The following is a 12,125-nucleotide window of genomic DNA, read 5'->3' on the forward strand; positions in this document are numbered from 1 at the left end:
TTATCTGTTCAATACCTCTTTTATCCTACAAACCTTCCATTATTAAAGAAATCAATTCATTTTCATGTATGCCCTTGTCATACCTGATACTTTATTGAAACATAGTGTATGTCCCAGACCCTCTACCTCAGCTCTCATCAGAGCTTTGACTGGCAGGAATGGAACGGTCACAAGCGCTGAGACAACCTTATAAAACCCAGTGGCTCTGTTTTTCGTTTTTTAGTCTTTGCTGCATCTTCTAGGCAGCGCACTGCATTGATTGCTTCCACATTTCATTCCTTGTTATTTACATGACACGGAGCACGATAAAACATGTTCTGTGGTTTTACTGTTCCCACTACATTAAAGCAGTCAGTATTTGCAGGCATAGTGTGAGGCTAAAACTGCACCGCATGGCATTTACATCAATATCCAGTATGGCAAAGTATGGACTGATTCTTCTGGAAATGGACGCCTGAGAGTTGTAAACACTACTTTGTTTGGTTTTACAGTGTTTGATGCAAATGTCAGCCACTTTTTGTGAACAGAATTTCATAAACGCTCTTATTATTTGAACCATTTGAGTGCAAATCATCAGGCCCTAAAGTAATGTCCTTGGTCAACCCAGTCAAGCTGCCTCAGGAAGAAGATCAAAACAATGACGTGATGTTTTAACTGTGGAAATAAGATTCTACCTGGACCTGGACATGTGAAGATGAGAGATTACGGTGCGCAGGGTTGGGAAGTAACTGAATACATGTAGAATACTAATTTTGAGTGATAAAGTTGCTCTTTCATCTGAGACTATTTAGAATGCAGCTACTTTTCAAATATCAAGAGAATACATCCCAGAACTCAATCATTAAATGTTACCTCCATATTGCACAACATTATTAACACATAACTTTTAATGATGACCTGTTTTTCCTCCTAAAATAAAAAATAAAGATTTAAATGATGATGCCACAGTTCATACAAACAGCACATGCGTCACATGATGCTGCTCTATTTGCCAAGAGAGTAAAAGAGTTCCTAAGTACTGGTGAGTGAGTTTATAACAGGTGTTACAACAATCGTAGTTTTGTAATTATATACGCCATATTTATACATAAATATACACTGACAATCATTGTGACAGTAAGTGTCCTAAGTATTCAGAATACACTTCTCTGTTTAGACAAAGTAACAGAATATGTTACACAATACATTTTAAGGCAAGTATTCAGTATCCAGTAGCTAAATACAATTTCAAAGTGTTCTCCCCAACACTGACACAGCCTGGTGCGCACCCTGGTTGTTTTTCTGGCGGCTGTGACTCTGGACACGCTGTTTCTTCAGCTCCAGCTGGTCTACTCAGACACGCAGCAGGCCACCGCTGAAGCGCCGCTGCAGCCGGTGAGGCGACTGCGGGGTCGCAATTATCTTACTGCCACGTTTTGTAATCATTGTTTAATTGCATAATTGTGATTGCCTCGTTGCAACAAATGGTTTAGCTTGGTATTCCTATGTAAAAGGCTATAATATTTAGTCAATAGCTTGCTAAATCCCAATTATTGACCATGCTGCATCGATTCAGAATAATTCCATTGACATTGCATCTTACAAACCGATTATTTGCCTCACCCCTACACTGCTGCTAATGATGAAAACTTTGCCTGTTTTGCGCCCGAGGTTGTGCCTGGGGTATTAATAACTGTAGTGATTTTAAAATGCTCATCAGAGTAAATTCTCCTTTTGGTGGGTATGAGGATCAGGGCAATCAAATATTTCACCAATGAAATGTTTTGAAACCTGACCCATTATTTCTTTATGTCTTGCAATTGGCAAAATCACGCTCATGTTTTTGAATATTGTCTCCACTTTTGGACACCTTTATGAGGAAATAATTAGACATTAGTTTATATGTGCTGACAGAGGAGACAATGAACTTTGAAACAGTTTTTGTTTCATGACTGATCAAATCAAATCAAATCAATTTTATTTGTATAGCGCTTTTCATACATGTCATGTAACACAAAGTGCTTTACAGATTTAAAAACATTCTCTCACACCCACTTCCTTCCAAAAAAAAGAAAAAAAAAAAAAAAAAGACACATTGTAGCATTCACACTCCCCCCACCCACCTCCCCAGAGACACACCGCACAAGCACACAATACACACTCACGGTAAAACAATGGAGATTATGGACAAAAGGTTAAGATAAGGCTGGGTGCAGATAAACCAGGTAGGGAAACACCATCCAAGGAGCCGTCTGCATCGGGAGCGGCACCTCGGCTGCAGCCACAGGGACCAACACAGGGTGCCCGGACAACACCACACCTCCATCCAGACACCCACAAGACAGCACCCCAGCAGCCACAGCCAATCACCGCTCCCGAGGCAGAGGGCTCCTCCAGAGGAAACTGGAAGAGCATAAAAATTGTTAAGATAAATAAAAGTACGTAAGTAAAATTGAATAATAGGATAATAAAAAAATAAAATAAATAAAAGACCGAGAGGTAAAATATATAAATACAAAATAAATATTAATAACTATTAAATGTCAATTTAATTAATTGTAAGGTGCTGATAAATAATAATAAATAGGCCTAGCAAAAATAAATATCAGTTAAAAGCTAAGCTAAAAAGGTGGGTCTTGAGCCTGCTCTTAAAAACATGAACGTTCTCTACAGCCCTGAGCTCCTCCGGCAGGTCGTTCCAGAGGCGAGGGCCGTAATATTGGAAAGACGCCTCACCATGAGTCTTTTTTTGACTTTAGGAATAACTAGGAGACCGCTGCCGGAGGAGCGAAGGGGCCGTGAAGGTTCATAAGGTAAAAGCAGTTCTGAAAGATAAGAAGGACCAAGACCATTAAGACATTTAAAAACCATTAAGAACTTTAAAATCGATCCTGAAACACACGGGGAGCCAATGCAGCGATTCTAAAACCGGTGTAATGTGGTCCCGCCTCCTGGTCCTCGTCAGGACACCTTGAGGCTTGTCACGGTGTAAGTAGGACTTCCAGCACATCAGCCATCTTACCTCAGTATTTATTTAAGGTCAGTACAGGCACAAACCGCCGACGCTCTCAGCCTGTGATTCACCTTCATACCTGTATAATGTGACTGCAAATTAAGAAGAGGCTGCAAATCCTGTTAAGAAATCTGACATCAAGACACATATCCCAGCATGCCACCTCTCACCCCGGGCCCCCACCGCTGCGTTTGAAGATAAGCCTACATGCCTGTTAGCTGCTCACATACATGTAGCAATCTGCGCACCAAAATATCACGCGTGTATCTTTGATCTCGGCGCCGGCTGAATACATTAGCAGGGCGCGGTGATGGTAAAAGCACCTTGAAGGAGGAGGAGAAAGCTGGAAAATCATGAATTTGAAATCAATTCTCCAGAGCGGCGGCTTTATTATACATGAGCCGCGTGCTGAGTGGATTCAATTTGTGTCCATCGTTATGTGTGATATGTGTATTTTTATGCAGGATAAAATGATGAGTCTTTGATGTCACTCATTTAAATCCAATCCCAGAACATCCAGGACCTGATATTTGACACTGTTTTAGGGGTTATTCTGGTACTAGAGTCCGGCGTCGTTTGCAGCTTTTAGCAAATGTTTTTAAACATCCACATTATTAATACAAAAAAAAAGAAGAAAAAAGATTTTCTGAAAATATGAATCGATTTGACATACCAAATACATTTTAAATTCAATTTTTTTTTTGCCCAGCACTACTGCATAGATACAGACAGCATCGCGTAATAGAAGGGCCTCACCGAGGGGGAAAACAGAATCTTTTGGGAAACACACTTTTCACTCTTTTTAGCCATTTTCTGGCGAAATATAAACTTACAAATAAATCGGGTCCATATGGATGTTTAGTCACAGTAGATTGTTCAGTAGAAGCGAAAAAACGGCAGTAGCATTAGCACGATTAGCACCGTTTTTTATGTATCTATGGGCTGTTGAACCACTTTGCTCCTCTCCATGTCTCTGTATCTTTATTCAGTAGAAAACTATATTCATAATTCAGCATTTGTTAAAGTAGTTCTTGAATAATTAGAGAAAGTTTAGATTTTCTCGAAATTGTCCCCCATAACTGTGTTTCAAACATGACCATATATGGATCATTCCAGAGATGCCGTCTGTATCTATACGGCGCTTTCCATATGAAACTTAACAAACCAGATAAAATATCTTTCTATGCATTTGAAAGGTGCACACACTAACAAAAGGCCAGAGAAGAGCATTAAATCTAAATCTTAGGCAATGCATATTCATTTATACCATGCATTTCATACACAAGGTAACTCAATGCGCCTTGAGACTCAAGCTGAAATTGAGCATCCGCAATTTTTTCCACTTTTCCTCCCCTTTCTTGCCAATATGCATATAACCATTTGTCTTTATGAACCAGTTGTACGTTTCATCCCCTCACGGCTTACTTCAGCCAGCTCGTCCATGGATAGAGGAGGGTCCACCTGCAGCCACAAACAAAAACAAACATCCAGCTGCCACAGCAGGAAGCAACCTCGCCTGAACACAGTTAGTGCCATAATCACAATCCATAAAAAAGAGGATGGAACGACAATGGCAAGACAACACCAAGAGTAAAGCAACTGATCCAAACATACTGTATTGAATTAGTAACTACATTTGCAATATCCAATACTACACACAAGATAGGAGGCGCTGAGGCAGTCTGATATTTGACCAAGGGCTTTTAGCGTAGATCAAAGCAGTGCAGCCAGCGCACAGTGAGTACAGGTGGAGAAAGATTTCTCAGCCAGCTGTTTGTGCTTCAGCAAATAATAGTGCACTTCATTTAGCTTAAGCGCGCTAAAGTAAACAGAGCAGAAAAATGATCACCTCATTATGCTATAAGAGGCATTGGAGGCTGAGTAACATGGCCTATATGCTTTAGTGAATATAGTATCACAACTCACCAGCTTTGTGTTATCCAGTCATTCATCTTCAGAAAAAAGAAAGAAACATATAAATATATTTTTTAAGGATTTTGGCCCATAGGCCTTATTGGATAGGACAGCACAGGGTGAAAAGGGATGAAAAGTGTGTGGGGGGGGGGGGGAGATATTAAGCACATTGTTGGAGCTGGGACTCATTATATGTTTGCTCAAAGTTAATCTCAGTCAAGGGTGTGAAACTCATTTGGAGAGGGGGGCAAAAATTGTAACTGTACTGTTGGTTAGGTGCCAAAATAAAGTAAGCTTTTTTTTGTTGTTGAGAGAAGATATTAATTTGATTACAAATTCACATTTTTAAAGCTTCCAAGGGGTCTGTGAGGCTACTGAAAGTTAGAAATAACTCAAAGACCACAGACTGTCCTTTGAGTTGGAATATGGTCATATTAGCTAATAACTCATGTATTACTAAATAATGACAGTGACCTTCATTGGTCCCATTTAAAGAAGAACTAAGTTATTTGTTTACCTTAATAAATCCTTTTCATAGTCCCGCTGGGGGTAATACAAGTGTTAATGGGATGTTTGGGGGGTCTTTCATCTCCCCCTGGTGTCTCTGGCCAGAAAACCACAGTTGCAACTTTCCTGCCTCTGGGTCGCAGCCTCCAATACACACTAATAGAATCACAAAGAAGAAGCTAACAGGCCAACAGGCAAAGCTACAGACAAGCGCAGTATTTACAGCCAATGTGTAATTGGATGTACAATATTTGTATGGCCTCTAGGTGTAATTAGTTAGTTACTTAGTTCTGCTTTACTGTTACTGTGACAGTGGCTCATGTGCAGATGCTTTTAGATTCACAGCATTTGAATATTTCCTCCTCCACAGGACTCCTCCACGTCCAAGCAGAAACATACTGAACAGTGTCTTAACAAAGCATTGTGCACTTGATGTTGTGAGCAAATGAGGGCTTTATGATGCTCTGCGAGATACAGTAGATGGAGAGGGGTGTGACACTTTAAAACATGGACTTTGATAGTATCATAAGAGACATGATTAGCCAAACAAAGAACGTTTCACTACTCGTGTTCTGTCCATCTCTCCCACCTGTCTCAGAAGTGTCCGCTCTCTCCAACCTCGGGCCCTATGTCTGTTTCTTTGTTAAAAGTCTGGACCCCCGTAAATGAGCTGTATCATCTCTGTCGGCAAAGATATATTTTTCAAAGATGCCCTGGCCCAGAAATTGACCAAAAATGAAGCTGGGACCTTCTTGGCGTGAGGCAAGGCTGTGGATTATCACTAGATTCTCCTCTCAAGATACCCCTGCAATAACACACGGCAGACTGCTGAATTGTAACTTTAACTAAGACTGTAATTTCATTCATTACATTTATAGCCTGCAAAGTACGTTATACACCACATTTTTACCACTATTGTTTGGAAAAAAGGCGTAACAGATTTTCTGTTTTGAGCTATTCTGAAGCTTGGCTGCAATAATTGGGCATGGCGACTGATTGATGTTCTCATAAAAGTTCCCTGGGCTGCCCGCTCATCCTTGTTTATGACTTTGCTTCAAAATTAATCCCCCTTTATACCCTATTTCACCAAATGTTGTGAAATTAGCTGCATCTGTTTTAGCAGACTCCTAGTAGAGCAGTGAAATTGAGAGCAGATAACTAAATTCATGACCACACAGCAAAAAGAGAAGCGAGATCCCTGAGGTGCTGAGCAGCATGTGTGGAGCTGAGAGCAGAACTGTGGAAGAAAGACCCACTGCCCTTCTTCTGCCCATGGCCTCTCTGCGCTTTGGTAGATCTAAGCATTTTTACAGTAACAGTATATAACCTCATGTACACAGTGTGGTTTCTGAAGGAACGAGAATGCACAGGCTACACGTCAAGGTGCTTCCCAGTGGGCTGGATTTCGAAAGAAGTTGTCCACAAAACTTTATGGCAATGCAAGTGTATTAATAGAGCACAACTCATACACAAGGCAAATCAATCCATGAAACATAAACAAAAAAACAAAATAGTAATTACAGTAAAAGGCAAGAGTGCAGATAGAATACAATCAATGTATGCCCGCCGGGTAAGAACAACTGTTTTCAGCCTGGATTTGAACATTGTCAGAGTGAGGCCTGTCTCACATCCTCATGAAGACTGTTCCAGGTATTAGCTTTAGCCTCACCATGTTTATTATTGACTCTAGGAACCACCAGGAGATCCCTCCCTGAAGTTCCCACACCCCGAGATGGTTCACATGTCAGAGATGTACTTTGGTGCTAAACCATGAAAAGACTTGTAACAAGCAGAGCAAGCAAATTCTATTCTCTGAGCGACAGGAAGCCAGTGCAGAGACTAATATGGTCGTAACACATTGTAGGTACAAACGCATATAAACTGATCAACAGGCGTATGGATAAGATTACCTTTTTGTGTGGCACTTGTTCGCTAAAGTAGGCTATATATCAACAACGCAAACCAAAGCAGTGGTGCCTCAGCCTTAGCCTGGTTTTACCATACCCTTGTATTTACTACGTTTCGTACAAGGGTCTGGAACTTCTCACTTGAGCTCCGTTATCAGGTGGGAGGGGTGAACTCCTTTGAAACGATCTGACGAACAGATTTTCGCTTGTGAGTTAAGCAGCTATCATAACTCTTGGGCGCATTCCTTGCACATTCCAAGGCTTCAATTTTAATTTCTGGATATCTGGGAGCCGAGCCAGGACGGATTGAAGAGCTTCCATTACTTTCGTATCCGCCGCCATTGCCAAACTACAACCAGCAAATCGGCGCAAATGCTTGACGTCACCTACAACACCCGCCTCCCCCGCTCGCTGAATGGTAGAAAGTCAACCGATGTAACGCAGCCACTGAGATCAAGCCCAGACATACATGTAGGGAAATTATAATTGACCGAAGTTTACGGATAGCTAAGGCCAGGCTATACTCGTACGAGTATTCACCTTATTCCGGAAGTTCCCGTGGGCGGCGCCATGAATTGTGCCCGCCCCCTTTTTCCTATCAGTTAACATAGGACTAGAGAAGTCCAGATAAAATCAGTGACTACACGAAAAAGCCACTTTGCCGCCGCGCAGAGAAACGTTGCAGTGTTGACATGTTGGTGCAAATGAACATTGGATATTTTACACAAATCAATCGACTTAACATCAGATTTGAGCAGAGAACATTTCCCCTCGTTCTCCTGAATGAACATATATATATATTATAATTCTATGGAATGAACGGGCTTCGCGCTCGACCGGAGTGTCTGTACAACGGAAGTGCCGAGACAAAGCAAAAAGAGGCAAAAGTGGGCGGGGCGGAACAAGGTGAATACGGAAACACAACACACGACAACACACGACACATGACAGGCGGAGACGAGCGTGTTATAACATGGAAACAGGCGGCTGTTTTTATGAGATTTTTTTTTGACCGAGCGAGACATCAAAGATCAACTCAAACGCGAAATCTCCCATAATAAAAATATACTAAACTTACAGTTTGGTGCTTTGTGAGATGCTTTGTTAGGGCTCGTAGTCCCGACTCCCGTACCTGTTCCCTGCCCGAGTCTCAGCGCAGCTGACGCGGGGAAACTCTTCTCCTGTCTGGGGCCAAGCTGGTTGTTCCCGCTGCTTTTCAAGCTCTTCATGAGGAAGGAGCTCCAAATATCCGTGATCAATAAATCCACTTCATTTTGCCTCGTTCGGACACTTCCAGATGATATCTGTATATCCGGTTCACTTCTGAGTGGAATGTCTTGCCCATGTGCGGCTACATTAGCGGTTTTCCCAGGCAAAGAAAACATAGGGGAAGTTGCTGCCAATTCTGATTGGCTGATAATTCTGTCAGTCACGCTGGCTGGCAGTTTTTGGGTTATAACACATCAACAAATCCAATATAAACGACTCAACTGTACATTATAAAAATGAATTATAAATTAAATATACTAATAAGACATTTTACCCTTTTTTTTCTTCATTTGGCCAGGGCTAGCAGAGAAGGCCCTGCTGGCCCTGACGGCACACCACTGACATTTGACAATAACAATGATGTCAGTTGCAATGATAGTAATATTGTGATTACTAAAAATGATGACTTTTTTATGCTACACAAGAAATGACGACAGTGTAGCGCTTTGAGAAACTTGCTAATACAGGCTTGTAAAGTGCAAGTGTAAGCCATTATTATTATGATGAATAGAAACTGATTTCAAAGTTCCAAACTGGAAATTTCAACTGGAACGCACACCAACTCCATTATTCTGACTCGGAAACTCACAACTTTATCACTTAACCCAAGAAGGATAATTTAAAGATGGCTGCACCCTACAAGACATGTAACAAATGTAAAGCTTCCATTAACTGCGTTATTTAGCAGATGTTTTCCAAATACACTTGTTAAATGTTAACACAAAACAGAGAAGCTTTACTGCTCTGTTGCTAAAGTCTCAATTAATGGTGAAAAGGAACATATAGAGCTGAATAAAACTGTGTTCATGACAATTATAATAAATACATGATACTATGTAACTATATTACAATATGTATATATTTGTATTACAATGAAGTTTCACTTTCACTGTGAACTGATTATGAGCAAGAAAGTTGTAACTTTTGCGCACGTGTCAATCTCCAAAGCTTCAGACCTGGAAAAGTGGAACACTAAAACTCGGAGAAAACGTTCGATCCTGGTTGGATTTTCCAACATAACTGGAACACAGCTTGACTTCTGCAATATTTCAGAGAGTAATGCTGCTCATTTACATGCCCATGCCGGTTGACTGAAATGAGTACTTACATGTGAGCTGTATTAGTATGTCATTTGTCTCTGGTTTACAATCTTCAGTTGTGGTCTTTTCCCCATTTTCCTTTCTCTTTGTGTCTAAAAGCCAGTGCTGTTTAAAGCGTGCAGACATCACCCCTGAACAGACACAGGTAATAATTCAGTCAACCTGTGCACTGAAGCGCCACACACTCATTTAAATACTGCCCATGGTCATTACGGCACCGCTCTGTTGTTGTCTTTACTCTGTTGACCTCTTCATTCTAACTGTAGCCGCCATTGTAGATGTATTTCTGTATTCACAATGACACTTTTTTACAATTATTATTACATTCCTTTGCTGCAGGGAGTGTGGGCTGAGAGTTTAAGAGAACACATAAGTGTTGCTCATATTAACCAAGGACATACACGTTTAAATGCACACTAAGTTATAAACAAAAGACACAGTGTGCTTGTGAAAGTGTATAATTCACAAATAAATGAGCAGGTTTAGAAAAGAAAAATAGTGCCAAAGCACTGATGAGGTTTGTGATGCTCAATCGACCTAATTTTGAAATTTAAAAATGCTTTTAGTTCGTTTTAGCTACACCAGAGTCACTGCTCTCTTACTGCCATCAGTATTGATATTTTTGTGATTGAGTCTTATAGATTGATTCACCCCCACTGTTGACTTACTTGTTGGGTTTATAAAGGTGAGAGACTTCAGAGGTATAGGCAAGACGTTTGTTTACAGAACGATTTAACTTTGGAACTCTTATAGATTACTGGCATACGTATGAGGAAAAACATGTAGAGAAGGAGATCTTATTTGTAAAGCGTTTTTTTTTACACACCAGTCACCATGAAGTTGAACATGGTATTCCCTCTGTCTCCCATCCAGGTACTGACCTTTGCTTCCAAGCTCTGACAATATCAGGCATCCACAAGGAGGAAAGCTTTCCTTTAGTAAATGTGTTGCTCTTACCTACCTCCTTTATTGTGCGCTTGATTCATTTAGTGCAACACGACCACCAAACCATTACTATCCCCATTCTCTCACGGTGATAAATACTACCTTTAAGTTCACTTTCACAGTTTAACCGATTACAATGGGTGTTAATGCTTCCCTATCCGCGGGTCGGCCCCTCGCTGTGCTCTGCAGGGTGGCACTGCCTTAAGCCCCGAGAACCTTCCGTGAACCCCAATCTGGATCCACATCTCGACCCTTTCTGCCGGGATAAACACCTGCCCAGGGGTATTCTGGGTAAACTCGCCGGCTGCATCTGTGGGGAGGATTACAGCCAGGTCTATGGAGAAGATGGATGAAATAGGAGGTGGAGGAGGAATAGATAACTTGGAGAGAGGTGGTGCTGGGCAGGCAGCAGCTGGGTGATTATGAGTCCCAGGTTACATCTCTGTATGCTCCAATTCTCCTGCGAGCAGAGAGATAAAGAGGGGGAGAGAGAGAGTGCAGGGATTCTACTTTACTCAGATGGACACTGCACCAAAGAACATGCACTCAAGCCATTAAGATGATAACAAATTTATGAAGTGTGGACTGCAGCCATGCAAACACCTGCTCCTTTTGTGTTGATATTAGATAATCGTAATTGGAAAACAGGGATAGAGATATTTGTGTAAAAGCAAAACGGTTATTTTGTGAGATTGTACTGGACATCGGCTTTATGGAGAAGTATTTGCAATGTGTCACATGGTATGACATCTATTAAAGCTGTAAAAAAAGAGTAAAATCTCTCTGTTGCTGTGTAAATGAGAAGCTCGCCTCAGCCGGAGTTCAGAGTTGAGACATGAACGCAGGCGAGCGCCAATGCTAACAGTGTGCTAATTTAGCCTCTGACTTCCTGATTCGCACTGAAGGAAAATGTACTATATTCAGAGCCAGTGCTGGTCCTTCTGGGGCCCAAAGCAAAAATCCACACAGGGGTGGTCAAAAGCAGTTCCACTGTGCAGTAGTGCAGGGCAGAAGTGGAACATAATGACCCCAATTCAGGCCCCGTCCCTCTGTTTGAGAACCAATAACCACTAACCACTAAGCCACTGTGAGACTGGGATTTAGGACTACTATAGTCTCTTTCCCAACTTTTTTAAATGGCAAATAGTCACATTCTCTCACCTCTGGTCCCTGACCCACAGTTTGGGAACCGCTGATTTAAAACTAGCTTCTGTCTGACCTCTGAGAATTAGCCTGTTAGTAACCCAATTTGTTTTAGACTGTGCACATTCAGAGAACCAGAGTTACTGTAAGTGACCGCACGAGAACCGTGTGGATTCAACTCATCTTTGAGACAAAATAGGCCCGAAACAAGGCATTGATATATCAGTGTAACAACACCGTAGTTTGACTGAGATGCGGGTTACGTGGAGGCTCTGGTATGTGTCGCAGGAACATTTACAGTCGATTGTGGGTCTTTCTTGATAAGTTGCTTTATTGGGCGGCACGGTA

Source organism: Gobius niger (assembly GCF_951799975.1).
Source record: "Gobius niger genome assembly, chromosome: 2".
Lineage (NCBI taxonomy): Eukaryota > Metazoa > Chordata > Actinopteri > Gobiiformes > Gobiidae > Gobius > Gobius niger.